Genomic DNA, 19,420 nt, shown 5'->3' with positions numbered 1-19,420 from the left:
TCACGATAGGCCAGTTTAGGAAGAAGTACTAGGTTAGAGTGAAATAGTTCTTTTGCATGAGTGAGACAGGAAACATAGGTAGGTCCCAAGCAGGCTTTTGACCCTGCAGGGACAGGCTCATGAAGAGTTCATTCTAGCAAATGGCTGAACCCACCAAAGAATGTGTATGGAAAAGCCTCACAATTTGTGTCTTGGATAGTTCCTTTATGTTTGTGTCCAACCCACACGGTGCCAGCTCAAAGCTGCTTTTCAGAGCAGGGAAAATTGAATCTTGATACTTGGGGATGAGGTCCGGTCAACTTCTGACACTGAGTACCTTCTTTGGGCTTCCACTGGGAGATGCAAGAATCACTTTTGTGGGAATGGCATCAGAGCAGTTCCTCCAAGCATTAACTGCTTTGAACAGCCCAAGGTGCCACCACTCTCACATCCCCCTTAAAGCACTGGTGAAGGGAACCTCTGCTAGCCACACTCAGCCAACCACGGGCAGGCGCTCAGGCTGCTGAGGTACTGCTCTTATGCTGCTGTGGAGCAGGGGAGGAAGGAGAGCTGCCCCAAAGCCTACTTTGCCCCAGCTATCCACTGCCAGATGCCAGCAGAGCACTCGGCAGCACAGACAAGAAGGGGAACAGGAGATCAGTGTCTTCTTTAATAGGGGCAGGGCATCAGATGGGCAGCTCAGCCGTTGCTATCCTTTTGGTGCCCCATTCAGTTGCCCTTTCGAGGCTGCAGTTCAGCCAGTCCGAGTGCACTGTCACACTTGTGCTGTGCAGACTGAAGTGACTTGGCCCAGCTCAAATCCAAGTGCCTTTCTTAGCCATGGAAATCAGCTGCCAGCGCCGTACTGCCATGGCTGACCAGATCCCTCAACCTAAATGTGTTTGGAGAAGCATACCGAGCTCTGCACTGTTATGGTGACCTCCTAAAAATACTTCTTACCTTTTCTCACATGCTGTTTTCTGCCAGAGGCATCTTTCCCAAACCTATTTGTGTGACTTCTGAACAATCTGCATATCCAGTTTTAATAACGCTGTGGTGGGAAGCTTGTTTAGTACCTCACCTATTCAGAGAAGAAGACAAGCTGTGGAGAATAGAGGTTGATGGGTGCTGTTTTACCAGACCAGAAATAAGGAAATTATGAAATCAAGTGTCCTTAAAAAAACATTGTTCTTCCTGACAGAACTGCCTCTCCTCTCAGAAAATGCTCTTTGTATTTTCCCACGCTAGGGCAACATTGTAATGGCCAAAAAGAAAATGACTCCAGTGATTTTAATGCAAATAATAAGTTGTGTGTTTGATACAATTTAATTGTCCGTGAGGTTTTAGTTTTTTGGCAGAATCCTTGTGAAGTGGAGGTAAGACAAAGTTAATGCATTTAGTGATAAAGCTTCTCCAAAAAGCACGAGCTATCCCTGGAATTTCTGTGGGTGAACTTGGTTAAACATAGGCTGCCTGGCTGAGATTAACAGGAAATAGTAAATCATAATCTGCACGTGAACTCTAAGCATAGAGGATGATTGCTCAATCAGTAGTAGTAGTGGTAGCAGTTGTTGTCACAGTATTTCTTAAGTATTTGTTACGTGGTGTAACTGAATAGAAATATGCAATATAATTGAGCATCTGTTAGCATTACGCCCTCTGATATGCTGCTTCTGAGGGGAGGGATTTTAGAAGTGATTAGGCAGGTGCTTGGTGAGATTTTAAGAAGTATGTAGGAGATGAATGTTTCCTTTGAAAATGTTAATAGAAGTTTATCCACGTAAGTATCCCAATTCCATTAAATTTCAGGCTCAGGGCCTTATGACTGATGGTGTCATCAATCAGACTGATACAAAGATAGGCTACAGGAGGGACGGCCCATTTTGTTTCCCTTCATAGTAAAAGCTCATATTAATGTGATCCTCCCCAAGCCTCAATCTAAGTAGAAAATAATTTAATTCTCCTATGCCAAAGCAAACCAACCAGTCAGCCTAACGACAGTGAAAGAGGTAAAAATGTGGTTCTAACAAGACACCTGACAAACTGCAGTGCTGCCCTAATTATTGTCTTGTCATATCTGTTTAGTGTGAATCATGTACTGAATAGATGCTGGAGCAGTGAGATGCTACGAGCCTGCTGCCTGTCCCAGCCCTGCCAAGGCAGCCTGCCGGCTACCCAAGGCTCTGGATGCATGTCAGGCCTTTTCCATATGTTTCTCCATGTGGAGATGCTGCCAAACTCTTGGGGCAGACATTGAAGTCTTGCAGTGTTTAAAAATGAGGCTAACACCATCCCTAGAACCTGCTGGCATGTGTATAGTGATGTAACGTTGTAGAAGCGGGTGGATCATCATCTTTTCCTGTCTTCCACTCGTTGCTTCCTATCTCTTCACAGGGATGATGGCTGGGTGAAAGCCAAGATGTTTGCCACAACGATGAGCTTCCGTTCGTTCATCGGCACTGCTTTCAGCCGAGCGCCGCGCAGGTCCTGCCGGCATAGCAGGTAGCAGCGCTTCTCTTTCTTCGAGCGTGCTTCGAACCTTCGGCTGGATGCGCCTCACAGCGACTGAGAGCGCGGACCGAGAGCGCGCGTTCATTTCAGGGGTAAGATCTCCGTTTACGTGAGCGCAAGCTTTCACGGCTTTACTTTCGTACACGAGGAGTAACTCTGTAAGCCAAGGGTAGCGCAGAACGCTGCCGATCGTTCACCGCGAGCCCTCGGCGCGCCCCAGGATGCCCGCGGAGCGAAGGCGGCGGAGGCCGAGCCCCGGGCGGGGATAAAAGCAGCGAATGCGCCGCGGCGCTCTGCGCCGGGGCTGGGCGTGCGCAGCGCTCCTAGCGGGGCCCGAGCCCTGCTCGGCGGGGGCGGTAATTTGGAGAGGATCCCTTGCCGGGCCGGTGCGTGCGCGCTCGTGTGTGTGTGTGTCTGTATGTGTGTGTGTCCGTGTGTGTGTCCGTGCGCCTTGGCAGCGGTAAGTGGAGGCTGGGCGGCTCCGACTGCCTGACGCCAGCGCGACCAGATCAATCCCGGCGCGGAGGCAGGGCGGGCGCGGGGCTCGCCCCCTCTCAGCGCCCGGCGGCCGTACCACAGCCGGTAACAGCTTCGCGGCCCTTCGCCTCTCCCCGCGGCGGGCGGCTGCGCCTTTCTCCTCCTTCTCTTTCTCTTCCCCGCTGCGCCGGGCCGGGCGAGGGTCCTCGGCGCGTCCGGGAGAAGCGGCTCCGTGCCTTCTCCCCGCCGGCACGATGGCGTCCCGCCCCGCTGCCGGCCCCCGCTTCCCGGGTAGGTGCGAGTGCCGCCGCGGACTCGGAGGGAGGGGGCCCACGGGAAGCCGCTCCTCCGCTCGCGGCCGCTGCCCGGCCCCGCTCTCGCTGCCGGCCCCTTTGTGCCCCGGCCGGGGACGCGCGGCGCCTCGGGACGGGGCGAGCGCCCGCCTTTGTTTTTACGGGGAGAAGCTTTTCTCCTCGGCCGGCCCTCAGTTGTGCCTGCGTCGTGTCCTAATCTTCCTTTCTTTCTCTCCGCGGTCCCCCTCCCTTTCTTTTTTCTTTTTTTCTTTTTCTTTAATGACAAATCTCTGCTTAGAGGTCAAGGAAAGTTCACTTAATTTTTTTTTCCTTGCCGTTAGAAGGTTGGGATGCACGACATTTCCTCCTCCTCAGTGTAGTTTTTTCGTATGCTTGGGCTCTGCAGCCAGATTATCTTATCCTGAAAATGGATCTTCAAAGCTGATTGAAATCTGACGGTGTGTAAATATTCAGTTATACTTTGGAGAGGATTCGACCCAAATCCTGACTTATTTTTTTTGCATAAACCGAAGTCAATGCGAGTTGTGACTGTGGAAGCGGCACTGCGCTTGCTCTTTTGTTAGCAGACCCGTCTCCAGATAAGTGCTCTGACCTTCCAGTTTGCTGTTACGTTGGACAAATAACTGTAACTTAGCCTGAGCAATTATCGTTATTGTAGTGTATTTCAAGGGAAAAAAATTGTTTGCCGGGTGTTAATCGAGTTATGAGTGTTATTTGGGGGAGAAGGAAAAGGTGTTATGAGATGGCAGTGCAGGTAGATGTGTATTCCAGACACAAGTGAGTGGGAAGCTCATTGTCGTGAAACGTGTCACAGTTTAATGCGTGTCATTAATGCTTAAAAATACAGCAGCTTGAGGCTGGCGCATTTAGGAAAAAACTGTGCTTTACATATGGCATAGCTGATCCTTAAAAACTGCTTTAGCATGCAGATGAGTAGTCCAGGAGAGAAAATGCTGTGTAGATGATTCTGCGTTCTTGTTGAAGATCTACTCCGGTAGATCCGTGTGTTTTTAAGCAGCGCTCTAGACCTGGACTAAGAGCTAAAGCTGACCTGGCCCACCGAGTGTGTGTGCAGCAGCCTCCAGCCCGTGAGGCTGCCGGCCTGCACCTTGGCCTGCCAGACAATGGGAACCAATCATGTGAGGAAAGTCGAGGTTGTCAACATTGGCTTAATTTTTTCTTTGGCTTGTTTGTAATTACCGTGCTGAATTACGGGAGATTGGTTTGTTAGTTATAGCTGAGGAGCATTCCTTCTATTTCCACACTGAGCCGGAGAGCTATGCTGTGAGGCTTCTTAGGGGTTCTTATTGGATTTTGGAGCAACTTCGGAGTGCTCATCACTGTGACCCGAAGATCCTCAGAGCGCTGAGAGCTCTGCAGCCCCTTTTGGAATTCCTGCCCCGGTTTAGGGATCAAACCCTCTTAGTTTACTTCAGACTGCAAGGAGGAGCTTGAGAGAAATTTCCCTTGAGCTGGGTGATCCCGAGTCCTGCACAGCTACCAGAGAGGATCTGTTCAAGGCACGATCAGGTTACCCTAAGGGCAGGGATTTGTCCTTGCTGCAGTTTTGACCCCACAACCATTGGGAATGTAAACAGATTTTTTTTCTTCCTCTTCGACTTGCCTTCTTGTGCACCCTTAAATACGTGATGATCCAATGCATTTGAGAAAAGTGATTCAATAAGCAGATGAAACTCTTTCTGTATAAATATTAACTGTCAGATGCATGAAAGCTGATGAGCTTTTGCAGTTCCTCTGTGGCTTGAGCACAAAGTAACAAGTTGAATGCCTGGCAAAGTAATACAATGGTTCAGAAAAGTACTTACTGTGTTCCAAAATACTGGGAAATTATTCAGGTTAAATTCTGAGTTCAGTTGCTTAGTATAAACATTTAAATTTTGAAAATGAAGGGGTTGTGGCTTTTTTTAATTGAAGCTTTAATGCGCTGTATATCACATATGGCCAATGGTGTGCTTTCTGAGGTCCAAGCTGTGTGTGTGAAATAAAAGCTTATTCGAGTAGTCTTAGCAAGCCTAATGGAGGCATCATCTCAGCTTTATAAATAATGTAGGTTGTGCATAATGTGGAGTCCCTGGAGACTGCAGAGAAAGCATCATTACCAGCCTCTTCAACCTGCTGGAGATCTTAAATTGATTTACAGCACTGAACTGGTGCAAAATGATACATCAGGATGACATGGGGTCAACCTGTAAAAGTCTATGATGTGAGGCCGTTAGTTCAGTCATCATAATTAAACTGTATTATGAGGGCAGCAAAGCAAGCGTGTGTGACACATCCCATTGTGCTTCAGATGGGTGGCTTAAGAATCCAATAAATGGAGCACCATGTTTATTATTTAGGTTATGCAAAGAGTAACTGAAATCTAAGCTCTTGGTGCTGTGCAGATTAAATGCTGAACCAATCTAGGTCGACTCTTAACCTTTTCCTTACAGTCAGTAGCAGGTGAAATAGATGAATGCGTGTGCAGCGTGGAGGTGTGTGGAGCAGAAGTGATTGTGAGTGGGCATCTCTGCATTTGAGGTATTTTTTTCTCTAGTCTCCAAGTCTCTTCGACTTCACCTGCACGCTGTGCTGTCAGGTATCAAATGGGCAGTTAGGCAAAAAAAAAGCTGTTCCTCCCCTTAATGTTTTTGTCCTATGAAGTTCTGTAAGAGCCAGCGGAAATGTTTGTACGTTTGAGTTCTTTTGTATGACTGCATTTATTCGCAACTTGAAATATATGAGCAAAATGATTTGAGAACAGAGGTGGTGATTATGAATATGGGTTGGTGCGGGTTATCCTGCGTTCTTGGTGAAGGCAACTGCAAGCTTCATGTTTATGCTCTAAATAGCTTAGAAAGGAACATAGCGCATGGAAAAGTGTTTACTGTATTGCATACTAAACTGTCTTGCACTTCTGCTGATACGATCACTGAGAAGTGTTCTGGGCAAATCCTGTTAACACTCTTCTTTCCAGGGGTCGGTGTGCCTCCAGAGTTGGAGACCAGCGACGTCTTTTATTGGCAGTTAAACCTACTTTTCTTACCCACATTGATGAGAGCTCTATGCTGCATCTCTTGAGCTTTCTCCCGGTCCCCAGAAAGAAACATCTCTTATTTTTCAGTTGCAAAGGTAACGAAAAAGCAAATTTGGAGCAAGATGGGAGAAATAAAGAGATATGTAAATATAATATAATTGAAGTAGCTGTTTATATATATATATATATATATTTATTTATTATATAAAAATAGCTACTAGCTGTGAAAGAGGTGTTAGCCTTCAGGTTCAGTTGCATCTCACTAAGGCATGGGAACGTGGCCTGACACGCCGTTGGCTTAAAGGCCGGCATACACGGGCATCCTGCGCTGTTCTGGCCGTTTTACTCCAGCTGTAGTGGTATAACTTCAGAAAGGCGTAGAGGATTTTTTTGCGTTTGAATAGCAGATTTTGCTTGAAGTGGAAAACCAGTGATTTTAAATTTGGGACTTTTCTCTCACTGATAAAGGTGTAGCCGTGCAGAATGCTGTATAACAACTATTTCCACGCGAATGTGGCTACTTAAGATTGAAGAGAAGGTAAAATGTTGGATTAGGCCTTTTGTGAAAGGCTTTGCAGAGAGTGGGTCCGGGGGTGATGAGAAGGACGCTCTGAGCTGTTAATGGCTGCCGCGAAGATCTCTATCCTCCTGTGAGAACAAACGTTCATTTGCATCAGAGAAGCTTTTTTGTGTTGTGTGTATTTGAGTGAGGCGTGGCTTTGTTTTTGAACGGGACGGAGAAAAACGCATTTCATAACATAAACAGACTAATTTCGAGGAATGTAAAGTATTTTACAGAATTAAGAAGTGTTGTATCTAATCTCTTCCCACTTGAATTTTTATGCCGGTATTTGTTGGCTTTGGGAGAATCTGCTTGCTGAATGGAGCGATGCTGGAGCACACTACTTCAAATTAGATTGGGTGAAGTCAAGTTTTCAGCGCTACCCAGTTGAAAACCCAGTATAGATGGGTCAATTGTTATCTTTTTTTGTTGTTGTTTTAACTCCAGGAAGGATGGAGTTACCAGTGTAGAGAACTTGGCCAAAACAGCTATTCTGAACACTTGCACAGTGCAGTCATCGTGATGTAACTGTGTAATTGGTCTGGGCCAGCGTCACTTCTCTTTCAGTGCAGGCTACCCACAAGGGAGTGTGATGTTAGAATAGATGTCACCCATCTTTTTCATGTTGTTCCTCTCCCACCTTCTCCCTAGCATGCAGAGGCGAAGCATGGAGTACAAGGAGGAAGACAAGTTGTTCTTAAACATGCCTTTACATAAAGCATTGTATTTAGGCAGTGCTCAAAGCAGTATCAGCTAAAGGCAACTTTTATGTTGGCTTGGCATGTCGGCTGATCCTATGATCAACTCCATATTTGTTTGATTATAAACTCTTTCTGATGTGGAAACAAATGAGATTGTCTGAATAGCATATAGCGGTGTTTAGAACTCTCAAGATTTGTCATTCAAATCAATTAAATGCTAGTCCACATCACAGTGACCTATGACTATCAAGATGCTGCTGGTTAACTTGGGAATAGGATATCCTTTTTTTTTTTTTTTTCCCTGCTAAGGGAATTTTAGACAGTCTTGAATATGTTCTCCTGCTTCTGTGCACATCATGTGTTGAGAGTCGTCTGCATGCCAGCTTGAACTGCTGGACCTGGAAATTATCGTTTTACCATGTATTTTGTGTGTAAGGTTGGGTTTTGGGATTTACTCTGTTAGAGTTTCTTCTCCAGAATGTATGTGTTTAAAAGCTTTTCCAGGTGGAGGGAAGCAAACGAACAAAAAGCCGTGTATGCATACAGAGTTAACACTTAACACTCACAAGGCAGCTCAAAAAGGGTTTTATGATTCCCAGGAAAAACTTTGTGTTCACATTCCTTGTATCATACTGTGGCCATAGTTGATAACTCTTTTGCTCGCTTTTCTTCCTCTGTTTGTTCAGTATTTGAAATTATTGAAAATTTATTCTTCTGTGTTTTTATGAAACTGATTTGCTGAGGATGTTTTTCTGATGTATCTTTTCAGACTTCAGGTTGTTCAAATTGTTCAAGCAGTGCCAACAATAGCAGCATTCGGTTGGGTGTAATGTGATGAAACCAGGACATAAATCCTTTAAGATTGCCACAGTAAGAGTAAGCTTATAGGTGGGGTTATTCACACTCAAGAGGTGTGCTGCATTTGCACTTGCCCTTGTCAGGGCTTAAAATAACATTCATTGCTGACGGAAGTTATTGGCCAGTTATGGAAGTTATTGGCCAGTTATCTACCAGTTAAAGGTAGACTAAACCAGTATGAAGTTGGGAAGTGCCTGAAAATTGATCAAGATGTGTGGATAGTAACTGTTTGTATGTAAATGTTTAAATACTTATGAAGTCACTTTTAGTTTTGATTGCTGAAGTTACTATCTGGGAAGGACGTGTGACAAATTGGGGCTTCCACTGAAACGTGCTTCTGTGAGTGGTAGGAGGCAATACTTGCTGCTTGGAGGGGTACTGCTAATAAGCTACGCGTTTGATTTTATTCCATTCACTATTTATTCCTTTGTGTCTGTTATGTTTTCTTCGAATATTGATGTGGAAAGAATTAATGCAGTGTATTTGCTGCCTTAATTCACTAGCGGAGATTTTGATTCCGCTGATGTGAGGGACCAGAGTATATGGCTTCTAGATGTTCCTATTTGCTGGGGCAGTTGAGAGAGGACTCCAATGTTCTCCAAGATACATTTGGCTGTGTGTGTGGGTGGCGTGGAGGGGGGAGAGGTAATGTGGAAGCAAAAGAAAATCCTGCTGGAACTGACATCTCCTGCTGTTTCATTTGATAAGTTCTTTAAGGTTACCAACATTGTTTAATTCTCTGTGGTGTCCCAGTAAATTACCAAGTGGATAGCAAGTGTGTGAGAATTTTGTTTAACTCTTTGTTGTTCTTTTCTTTCCAATTCTCCCAGCACATGGTAAAACAAACACTTGTTCATGTTCCTGTAGGGAGAAAAATTGGCAGAAAGCCTTTGCTCACTGTTGGTCATTTGTCTTTTTTTCTTAAGGCTTTTTGAACTGCATTGTATGAAACAAGAAAGCTTGTTAGGCCACAAGCCTCAACTTAGGAATGTTTGCAGAAGTTAAAATTTGCTCATTTATGTTTTGTTTCTTAAGGGTCTTTCTCATAGTATCTTGTGCTTTGTTATTAAATCTATTCTTTTTTTTTTGTTTTGTTTTAAACTATTTTGACCACTGCTGTATTTTCCTGACTAGCATGTGCTTTGGAGAAGATGGCTTTTCTTTGGTTTTGTTTTAATGTAGGGATGACTTTCTCTCATGTCTTCAAGTTAGTACAGTTACAAGTTATCTGATGACTTCTGCCCTTAAACTTACTCCAGAACACTGTCAGGACAGTAATGGAAGTAGTTTTGAAATTTCTTTCCTAGACCTTGTTATAGACTTGTTGACACATGTGTTCTGGCTTCTGGGACTGCTAAGTGTATGATATGATTACATGAGCTTAATTTCAAATGTGTAGTTGTTCACGTATCTCAGCTCAGGTATTTACTGTCTTACACAAGGAGGGAAGAGGGAGGTGGAAAAGGCAGAGACAAGTCAGGTAGCATTACTGAGGTCTCACCACGAATTTGCAACGTCCAGGACCAGAGTCTGGTTTCCCTTCTTTCATGCGGAGTCTTGGTTGGTCATCAGATACTTCTACCTTTCCATCATTGAGTCTGGAAAATGGATAAAATGGAAATTGGTTGTGACTTCATCTCTGTTTGCCTGATGAATGCAGTGAAGAATGATGCCATTTCAAAAGAAGTGAATTTTGACCTTGCTGGATATCTAGGAAAGCCTGGCTAGTATATATATAGTTTCCATCTCAGCTGTCAGACTTTCTGGTTCTCCATTGTTGCTCTCTTGTGGCTTTGCAGCCCGGCATACTTAATAATAGATCCTTTATTTTAGCCACATGAGTGTCAGTGTTAAGTCCTTCTACTGAAGCACAGTAGCTAAAGGAAAACACTTTGTCCATATTAACTTAAAAACTTGGGATAACTTGATTATAGTTTTTATGTGATGTTAGATTTCATCTGGAAAATGTTTTACGAATACTCTCAGCTTAAAATCTTGTATTATGGAATGTTTTTTGGACAGATGACTGTGAAATCACTTCTATATTTTCTTCAGATGAAAGATCCTTTATCTATTTAGAACCAGACAAGGCAGAGGTTTTTCTTTGGGGACAGGAGAAGGCTTTGCAAATGGATTGGGATGCCACAGAGGCTGAAGCACTCGTGTTGAAGCTCATGTTTAATCTCTGTCCTGAATATCGTTTAAAATCAGGAGGGTAGTAGTGGATGGAGAGGACCTGAGCAGCTCCATTTTTCTTTGCTGCAGCTGCAGGTTTCCTTGCTGGTAATTCTTGCTCAGTCTGCTGTGAACTGGTGGAACTGTTTGGCAGAATGTTGGTGGGTTTTTTTTTCTAGTGAATGGGCTAACAGGCTAAGCAGGAGAGAGAATTACATTGGAGTGTCAACGCTGGCAAAAGGGGATGAAGGAAAGCCTTTTTCTCTGTGCTTGGGAGCAAACTGTTAGAGCTGCTCATTTGCTTGCAGACAGGTTACCTTGCTGGCCAAAGGCAGCTGTTGGAGGTAACCCATTGTGAATGAGTAATCCCAGATACAGACTTGCCCAAAGTGCTTTCCAAGGAAAGGTCTAATTTACAGTTTTTCTTTCTTCCCAGATGCTTATGTCAGTGATTAGCGTGGTGAGGTTAGACTGCCAATAGTTACGTCAGTCACAAAGCCCTGGTGTAGCTATATTGGCAGCAAAATGACAGTGATTAATGGTATGGTTTATTTTATGGGGGGGTGAGGGAGGATGGATGGGAAGGAACATGTGAACAAGCTTTTCTGGTCAGGTGCTGTTCTTCTGTTATAGAATGGAAACTATAGTAGGAATGTTTTTTAATATGATGTGTGAACAGAGCATCCTGTTAAAGATAGGTGGAATGTGGGTTTTTTAATTTTATTTTTCATTGGGAAAAGTATGACCTGCAAGTTCAACGTCTCTGTGTTTACAGGATGAAATAATGTGAAACATCTGCTGGACCAGGTACAGTAGTTGCCATTAGCAAGAAACTAGAGGAAAGCAAAATTGTGAGTCCATTTGAAGCCCTTCTATAAAAGCAGGGTGGTGTTACTAGAAGCCACTGCCAGTGAGGACAGTTGGTGTGGATGAAGATGATACATGCTGCTGTAAGCCTGTAAACTGCTTGTAGCTTTCCTGGGTTCTACACTACTTCAGAGGTCACTTGGAAATTTTTGGCTGTCAGTCCAGTTTTCTCGAAATTGAGAAAGCACTTAACTGTGTATTGTATATGTGTTTAAAAGAATCTTCTTGCTGCTAGTTTTTTCATGTGTTCAAACATCACATCTTTGTTATATGTATCTTTAATTTCAAGGAATTAGACTAAATATCTACGAATTCCAAGTACAAACTTTAGGTATTTTCGTTAACTGCAGTGCCTGAGTGAGAGTCTCACTAAACTCCTTTGTAGCCTTGTGTAATACTGAGGAACTATCCAGACTCCAGGCACTCTGACTAACCTTTTTCCTCTCAAACTTGTCTATAGGCTTTCTTGAAATTTTGTTCAGTTCAGAAAACATGGCCTAACGTAACTGGTGTAAGTACTCAAGGGCTGTTTACTATGGCTTCCTGGCTTACTTTTCTCTTTGTGTTTGCCCACGCTAGTCACATCAGCTGCGACTCTTACTCTTAGTCAAACCCGGTGCATCTCCCGTAGTCTGTGAACTGGGAGCAGGTGAGTGGGGAAAAAATGCGCATCTAGAGGCCTGTTGAGACCTCTGCATGATGTGTTTTCTTTGCTCTCCCCCACTGCTTTTTTCAGTCACCCAAATGACCTTTTGTTGAAAGAATTAATGAAGATGGAGACTGCAAATACATGTTCTGATTTGCCCAATGTGAGGACACTTACCTGTGTGCTCCATCATACAGCTGTCTGAAGAGCTGCTTGCTCTATCACATTTGCTCTGCCTGATGTCCTTTGTAGTTGCTTGAAGATCTGCTGGCAGATTTTTTTCTGTGAAAGTCCACACATGGTTTCAGCAAACTGATTTTTAACCTGAGTTTCCAAAGGTCTGCCACTTAATTTTATTTTTAATTCTGTCTGAAATTAGTTGAGGAATGCTTGTGTCTGCATGTATGCTTATAGACTGGAGAGAAGTCACTTGGGAGAGGCAGAAAGCAAGAAGATTAGGTGGAAGTGGGTGGCTTAAATGACTTAGAATTTGTCTGTGTCACCTCACTTTGGAGAAGATACTGAAGAAAACTTCAGCTACATTCGTAAGTATGCGTATCTGTTTGGAAGGTGCCAGTCTGACGTGCGCTATGAAGAAAACTCCAAAGAAACTGTTACTGATCTTACTGCCATTTGACTCCATGTCTCTGTGCCAGGCCCAGGTATCAGTGACTGTTATGGTACTGGCTGTTAGCAAGAGTGATGTTGTTCCTGAAGCCAGATGTTCATAGTGTTTTGGAATAGATGCTGGTGCCCATGCAGGCCTCATCCTGCTTGCAGGGAGGGAAGAAAGCACTGCGCTGTCTTAACCAGTCTTAACCATAGTTTCTGTTTGATATGCTTTCCTGGCTGTAATGGTCCTCCCAAAAATTCAGCAAGTGACCTCTCACTTCTCCCCTGCTCTGCGTTCTTATGCCTGCAACTGTGCAGGGAGGAGTTTCAGCACCTGTGCTGGAGGAGCTGAGATCAGAGAGTACTGATGGCAAGCTGCTTTGACTAAATTCCTCGGAACCACAGTTCTGTGTTTCTGAATATAAGCAAGTTTCCATTACCCTTTTGCCAAGCTTCTTGCCTCTGTCCACTTGGCACACAGGGATTCTCAGTCTTGCAGGCTGGCCAGCAACTGGGGTTATCTGAGCCTGAAGTCTTGTTACTGGGAGAACCTGGCAGTGCTGGTTTTGTCCTCAGAATTAAAGGTATCTAGAATCTCAGCTTAAAGATGAGGATTGTGTGTAGTTGTGTGCTCTCTTTGTGCACTGGCATTTAGCCTAAAATTAAGTAGTCCTGGAGAGTTGCAAGTCCTGGAAATTCATCCTTGCAATCTTTCTTTGTGACTGACTTGGGTAAGTTGGAGTTGTCTTATCCACTGTGCTGGGACAGCTGTCACTGCTTATTCAATAGTAGGCAGCAGTGGAAAACTTGCAAAGTGTGGTGCCTCTTTTTCTAGCTAGTCTGCTGCTGGCCCCAAAGAGCGTGTGTTGATCAGAAAACGCTGTGTTTTTTGGTGTCTCAGCTGTAACCTTGCAGTATTTCACTGCTGGGATACCTGAATTTAGTGACTTTAAGCTGGCCTTAGAAAATAATGATGGGATGGATACTAAGTTCCTTGAATTCCGTATTCAGAATTATACAGGCTGTGTTGTTTTTTTTTTTTACTTTCAATCTTATATTTAAAGGGTACTCGCTATTCCTTTGTACGTGGTTTGATTTCCCTACTGAAGTCATAAAGAGCTTGCAGATAAGCAGGGGACCAGACAGATAGATAAAAACCTTTTTTCTCTTGTTGTAAAACTTCCTTATTCCCAGTAAGCGCTGTAGGAGGATATCTCCCACTTCCTTTCAAGTTGTGCAGTTGGCAAGTACTGTATGAACTCTCAGTTCCTATCTGTGGGCTGAAGCCTTGTACAAAGCCTTGATCTCGGGAATATGAGAAAATGCTTGAACATCTGCAGATGTTCTGATTTAGGGCTGTGAAATGTTTTTGCTTGATTTTGTGGCCTTTCAGTCCTCTTTGAATCTTCAAGCATGGCTGCACCCACATCTTGTGCTTTTAAAATCGGACACATGTCCCTGAATTGAATCACTGAATCACAGAATTGTAGGGGCTGGAGGGACTTCCTGGGATCCTTGAGTCCAACCCTGAATGGATCCTTGTTACCCCATTCTCTGCTGATGGTAGTTAGGAGGCAATTACGATAGCTGGGACTGATGCAGTAGTGCTCACATGCGCTCAGGTCTCGGCAGTGGTGCCTCACTCTCCAGCTTTTCTTTCTGAAACCTTGTGATGAGTTCTTGCTTGGGGCCTGTGGCGTGTGAATATGTCGCTTGATATGATGACTTTCAAAAAGTGGTCCTACCAGCAAATGTTTTTTGCTGATGGTTACCTCTCTGAATTTCTTCATCTAATATGTACCTCTGAAGCAGTAACCTTCTGAGATTTGTTCTCTGATTGTTGGTGGGAGAAAGTAAGGCTTCAGGTTAGAAAGCAGCATGGCCGAAGGGAGTGGGATCTGTGTCTTCTGAGCACCAGCTCAGCAATATGTGATGCTACTCCTGCTGACGAGGTTCTGCAAGTCTAGGGATGCAAGAAGAAAGCACCAATAACCAATTTACAGTCAGACATCTTGAGATAGAAGTGCTTTACCTTGTTGTCCTGTGGGAGGCTGTTGACTTGCTCGTCAACCACGGCAATGCACAATACCTTCTGCACCAGGCATGCCTACCCCTGTGGGAAGGAGTGCCTGTGCTTCTAACACTTAATCTGCCATTTAACCTGAATTGCTTTAGAGTAAGAGCTTTGCTGAGAACACTTAAATGCCACTGTAGTGTTGTGTTGATAACTATTCTTCCACCAGTACTGTTTTTAATATTGGTGGGATTGTTAATGCTTGCTAGAATTTCAGTGGTGCATAGTTGAAGGCCTTCATGCTTTCAGTTTTTTTGGTTCTTGTAGCTCGTGGTCCAGTAAAGGCCTTTATCAGTCTGCATCTATGGTGTTTTTTTAAATGTGAACCCCAAGTTTCCTGACACGATCTCAGATAGATTTTTGTAAATGTGTATTTAACTGCAAGTCTTAACTTCTGTTATCTCGTGTATAAGCTGAAGAGGCAGTCCTAAATGATGTAACCTTGGTCTCTTCCATTTGCAGAGGACCTGCTTGGCAGACAGTGGGTGAGCACTGGGGGCATTTGCTGTAGTGCAGCAGCTGCTTGAGTCTGTCTGAGTACGATGGGAAGAGACCCGTCTCTGTGGGGCTGCACTCCAGTCCTGGTTTTCAGAAGGCTGCTAATGGCAGGCAGTAATTAAACAGTGCTTCATTGGAGGGTGGAAATCTGGCAGATCGGGATGTTTGTTTCTGGGCTGTATAAACTTGGCTTGTGAAGCTGTATCGTTTTTGAACGCTTTCTCTGTCTAGAATAATAGTTGTGAACTGCAGAACCATCCACAAAATTTAACACTGATCTTTGAGTCTGCATCTTGTCATTTTAAAAATGTGATGAAGATCATGTTCTAAAGAAGAAATAACTCCATTGGTTTTGCAGATTAGGCAAAAAAGAAAAACAGCAACAAAACAGCAGCAAAACCAGGGGAGTCCTTTTTCAACTAAGTAAAGCACACATCTGAATGGCTGTGTACCTCAAGAATGGTGGCAGTCTGAAGAGGCTGTTCTTGTTTTGAATTTGTGAGTGGTGTGCTGGGGTGTGGGGGGAGAGCCAAGCTGTGAAAAGAGTTGTTTATCTTAGTGGCCTTTCTTTCCTTGGTTTAATTTTCATCGGTCTATTCTTCATTCAGGCTTGACCTAGTGACAGTTCAATTAGTGAATAAATAATTTTTCCTTCTTGGTTTTTGTTTCCTCTTGCATTGCTGAAACATTCTGCCTTAAAGCTGGGTTTCTGGAGCTGTAGTTTAACATCTTTAGTTAATCTCTGATGAATGAGATCTGGGCCATAGTCTTCAGAAGTGGTTTAATGCAGCTGATGTAACTGTATCAGTGCGCAGTCTTAGTGAAGTGAATCATTTGTAGGAGCAGCAGCTTGTGTAAGCTGAGCATAACTGGATTGCATTTGCTGTGGTTGTCTTCTTAAAAATACACTGTTGTAGAAGTACACTAGATGGGGACCAGCAGAGCCTGTCCTGACTCCAAGCAGTCTGTGCTGTTCTGTAAAGACAAAACACATCTTGCATTCAATGGACTTCAGTCCAAAAAATGTTGAAGCTTTAGAGGAGATGGGCTTTTTTTTTTTTTTTCTGCATGTTTTCCTTTATGTTGCAAATGTATGTTTTAACAACCCCTAAAAACAAACAAACAAAAAAACCCTGACAGTGACATGTCAGTATATTTTCCCCCTCACCTGTGAAGGAAGTTCCTCCCACCTCCTGATGAATTGCAGGGAAATGCTTTTTACAGCTGATAAAGAGAAATAAAATTCCATGCCCTTCCCAAAGGAGGAATTCAACAATTGGGCAAGTGGCGTGGGACCATGTGTTGGTTTGTAAAAGGATATAGTTTGTAAAGATGTTTCCTTTGATGCCTATGATGAATATGGATGTGTTTCCGTTGGAGAAGGTTTTGATTAAATTCAGCAATTAGAGCTGACCAGACAGATCTAAATATAGGAAGAGGTTTCAGTTATCCTGCCTTTGTGTGTAGTCACACACCCACACAGATGTGTGTTTTGTTATTGTTGTAAACAACACCTGTTTTCTGAAGACAGTTCAAAAAGTCAGGAAAGGGAATGATCTTTGTGGAAAAAGGGAGTTGCTCTGGAGTTTGATGATGAAAGGGAGAGCAAACTATTTCCCACAGCTTTTTTTTTTTTTTGTAACTTTTACTAGAGGATTTCTAATGTAGATGGCTAGACTGGTTATGGCATCTTTATAGGTACCCTGTGTTCACAAAGCCATGGCCAGGTCTGATGGCAATGGTTCAAACTGGTCTGCAGACTGTTCTGCGTTTTCAGAGCTTGGCCTGTGTCGTTTACGAATTGAGCTCCTTGCTTTCTCCTGTCCTGTCCATTCTGAGTGGTTAGTGGGAAATGCCTGTGGAAGTAATATAGATAAATTTGCCCCAGAAATGTACATTATAATGCTAGCTACAATGGCTGGTAATTCATCCTGTCTTCTGACATCTTTCTGGTTTTTTTTCTTTTGAATGTTTGGCTTTATTTGTAAATCTCTGTAAGTGACCTTGTGTTTGCACAGAGTGTAAAAAGTGTAAAAAAATCTTTCATTATAGCTTTTCAAAAAATAACCCACATGAATGCCATCCTGTCAAGATTTGTGGTTCCCAGCATTGTATTCATTTTGTAAGTTATTTCAGCCGAGTTCATAGTTTTGTAATCCCATCTGTGTCAGAATTCTAACCGAATCATCGAATTACAGTTCCTTCCTGACTGAAGTTAAAATATTAACTTGCAGTTTGAGAGAGAATCTTTGGTAACACGTCTGATTCAGTGCGGCTGCTTGCCAATACCAGAAGAGGTTTCTCCACACCTGGGTCTGTGTCTCAGTGTGTTCTTTTTGTTCGAGCCCACCTGTGCTCTGGGCTGTTCCCAGTTATGAAATTATGAAGCTAATTCAATTTGGTTTTTGTTTCTTATTTGCCTGTTGTCCTCGTGTGATGAATCAGGTGTTCATCAGAAAAATGGCACCTAGTGACTTCACTGGGACTCACTTGTGTCTGAACATTAGGATAAGCAAAATTCATCAGTGCTAACTAGGAGTTTGCCGTTTTTCTTTTTTGGTTTGAGGCTTTGATGATTAAGGGGCTGTACACGTTAATGTTTCTTGTAACAGGGAGGAATTTTGCTTTATTAAGGGTATAAACTAATTTGCAAGGTGTGTTGTTCCAATCTGTCTTCAGGAGTACAGTTTTTAAATGTCAGAAATAACAAAGAACAGCATCTGGCATTAGCAAGAAGTGTATGTGTTTGTTTCTAAATTAAGAACATTTATTTGATGATGTATCTCTGTTAAAATCGGGGAAACACCTCTGCTGTGTCTTCATTGTGTTACTTCTCACAATTACATATTCGTTTACCATGACTCCTGTGCCAGTTTAGTTGGACTGTAACACAGTAACACAGGGTTTTACTGTGTACAGAAATGAGGCATTTTCTCAGGAGGAACATGAATGAAGTTAATGAAGTCTTTCAAACCTGGGAACTGGAAACTGGTTCCTGTGGTCGGAGAATGTAGGAAAAAGTTTTGGTTCATGGTAGAAACCAGCCAGAGCCTGTGTATCTGATTAGAGCTGTGATGATAACTGGCAAGGAGCTGGCAGATATTGACGGCGTGTGATCGTTTCTTCATGCTCTGGAATAACTGAGCAGTGGAAACTTCATTGCTGGGGTTGTTGTCGTGTGCCCCCCGTTACGTAAGGCATCCACTGCATCATTGTCTCATTTTGAGTGAGCGGTGGATCTGCTTTTTGGTGCTCAGGTGATGTTCAGAACTCGTAAACCTGATTTTCTTATCAAATGTTAGAAGTTGGGGAAGTCCTTCGATAGAGGGAAGTATTATTGATAGCTGTATCCTCCGATTACTGGTAGGGAGTTTGTGCAAGAAGTTGTGCAGACCGCTGCTGTGGTTAGCTGGGCTCCAGTTGGTACCTGCTCTTCACACCACTGCTGTGCTCTATTACAGTCTGCTGTGTTGCGGGCAGGTTGGTGCCCAAAAGGATTTGCTCTCAGGGATGAATAATTGCACGTTGGTGACTTCCTTCAAAGGGCGACCTCTCATTCAAATATGGTGAGCGCTTGTCTTTGTCCTCTTTCTCAGACATGGTGCTTGGCTTTAGCTTCAGGAATCCAGACAGAGCCTGGGCAGGCTGGAAGTATCCCAGCCCTTGCTGGCTGTCTGCTACAAGTCAGGAAAAAAGCCTGTTGAATATTTTGAAGTGTTTTCAACAGCAGTACTCACTTCTTATTTGAACACTCGATATGCACATTGTGTGTCACATGCTGATTCATATCAGAAATAAATATGTTCGCATTTTAAAGAATTTTTTCTTCAAAAACATGAACTTTTTCTACCTGCCCACTCCTGGCACTGATTCTCCTTATCCTTTTCAGAAATGAGGAAAGCCAAATCAGGCTCTGTTTAAACTCTAACGAGTTTTACAGCAGTCTGAAATTACTTTCTCTTTTTGCATGAGTACTGTGATGCTCCTGAGGCTTCTGTAAGGTTTCCATGCATTCTTCCAAGATGAACGTGGTCTGATCTTGTACCTTAAGAAAGTACAAAGAAAGAATTCTTTGATTAGCAAAGTAAATCAGCAGAAGACTTCAGGCT

At 43.5% G+C, this 19,420-nt stretch overlaps 1 protein-coding gene across 5 annotated transcripts in view; it reads left to right on the top strand.

Annotated features, from left to right (window-relative positions):
• SMAD1 (SMAD family member 1) overlaps positions 1–19,420 on the top strand; it is a 105,433-nt gene that overhangs the window by 54,380 nt on the left and 31,633 nt on the right. For 2 of the 5 annotated variants that reach the window (XM_052690120.1, XM_052690118.1), the window contains one exon: positions 2,374–2,582. The gene's annotated coding sequence lies outside the window, so the exon portion shown is untranslated. The other 3 variants (XM_052690121.1, XM_052690122.1, XM_052690119.1) reach the window with 3 other exon arrangements.

Source organism: Tympanuchus pallidicinctus, unplaced genomic scaffold (assembly GCF_026119805.1).
Source record: "Tympanuchus pallidicinctus isolate F22 unplaced genomic scaffold, pur_lepc_1.0 scaffold26, whole genome shotgun sequence".
In the NCBI taxonomy this organism is placed as follows: domain Eukaryota; kingdom Metazoa; phylum Chordata; class Aves; order Galliformes; family Phasianidae; genus Tympanuchus; species Tympanuchus pallidicinctus.
Note: the sequence above shows the minus strand (reverse complement) of the source record. Positions and strands in the feature narration are given on the sequence as shown.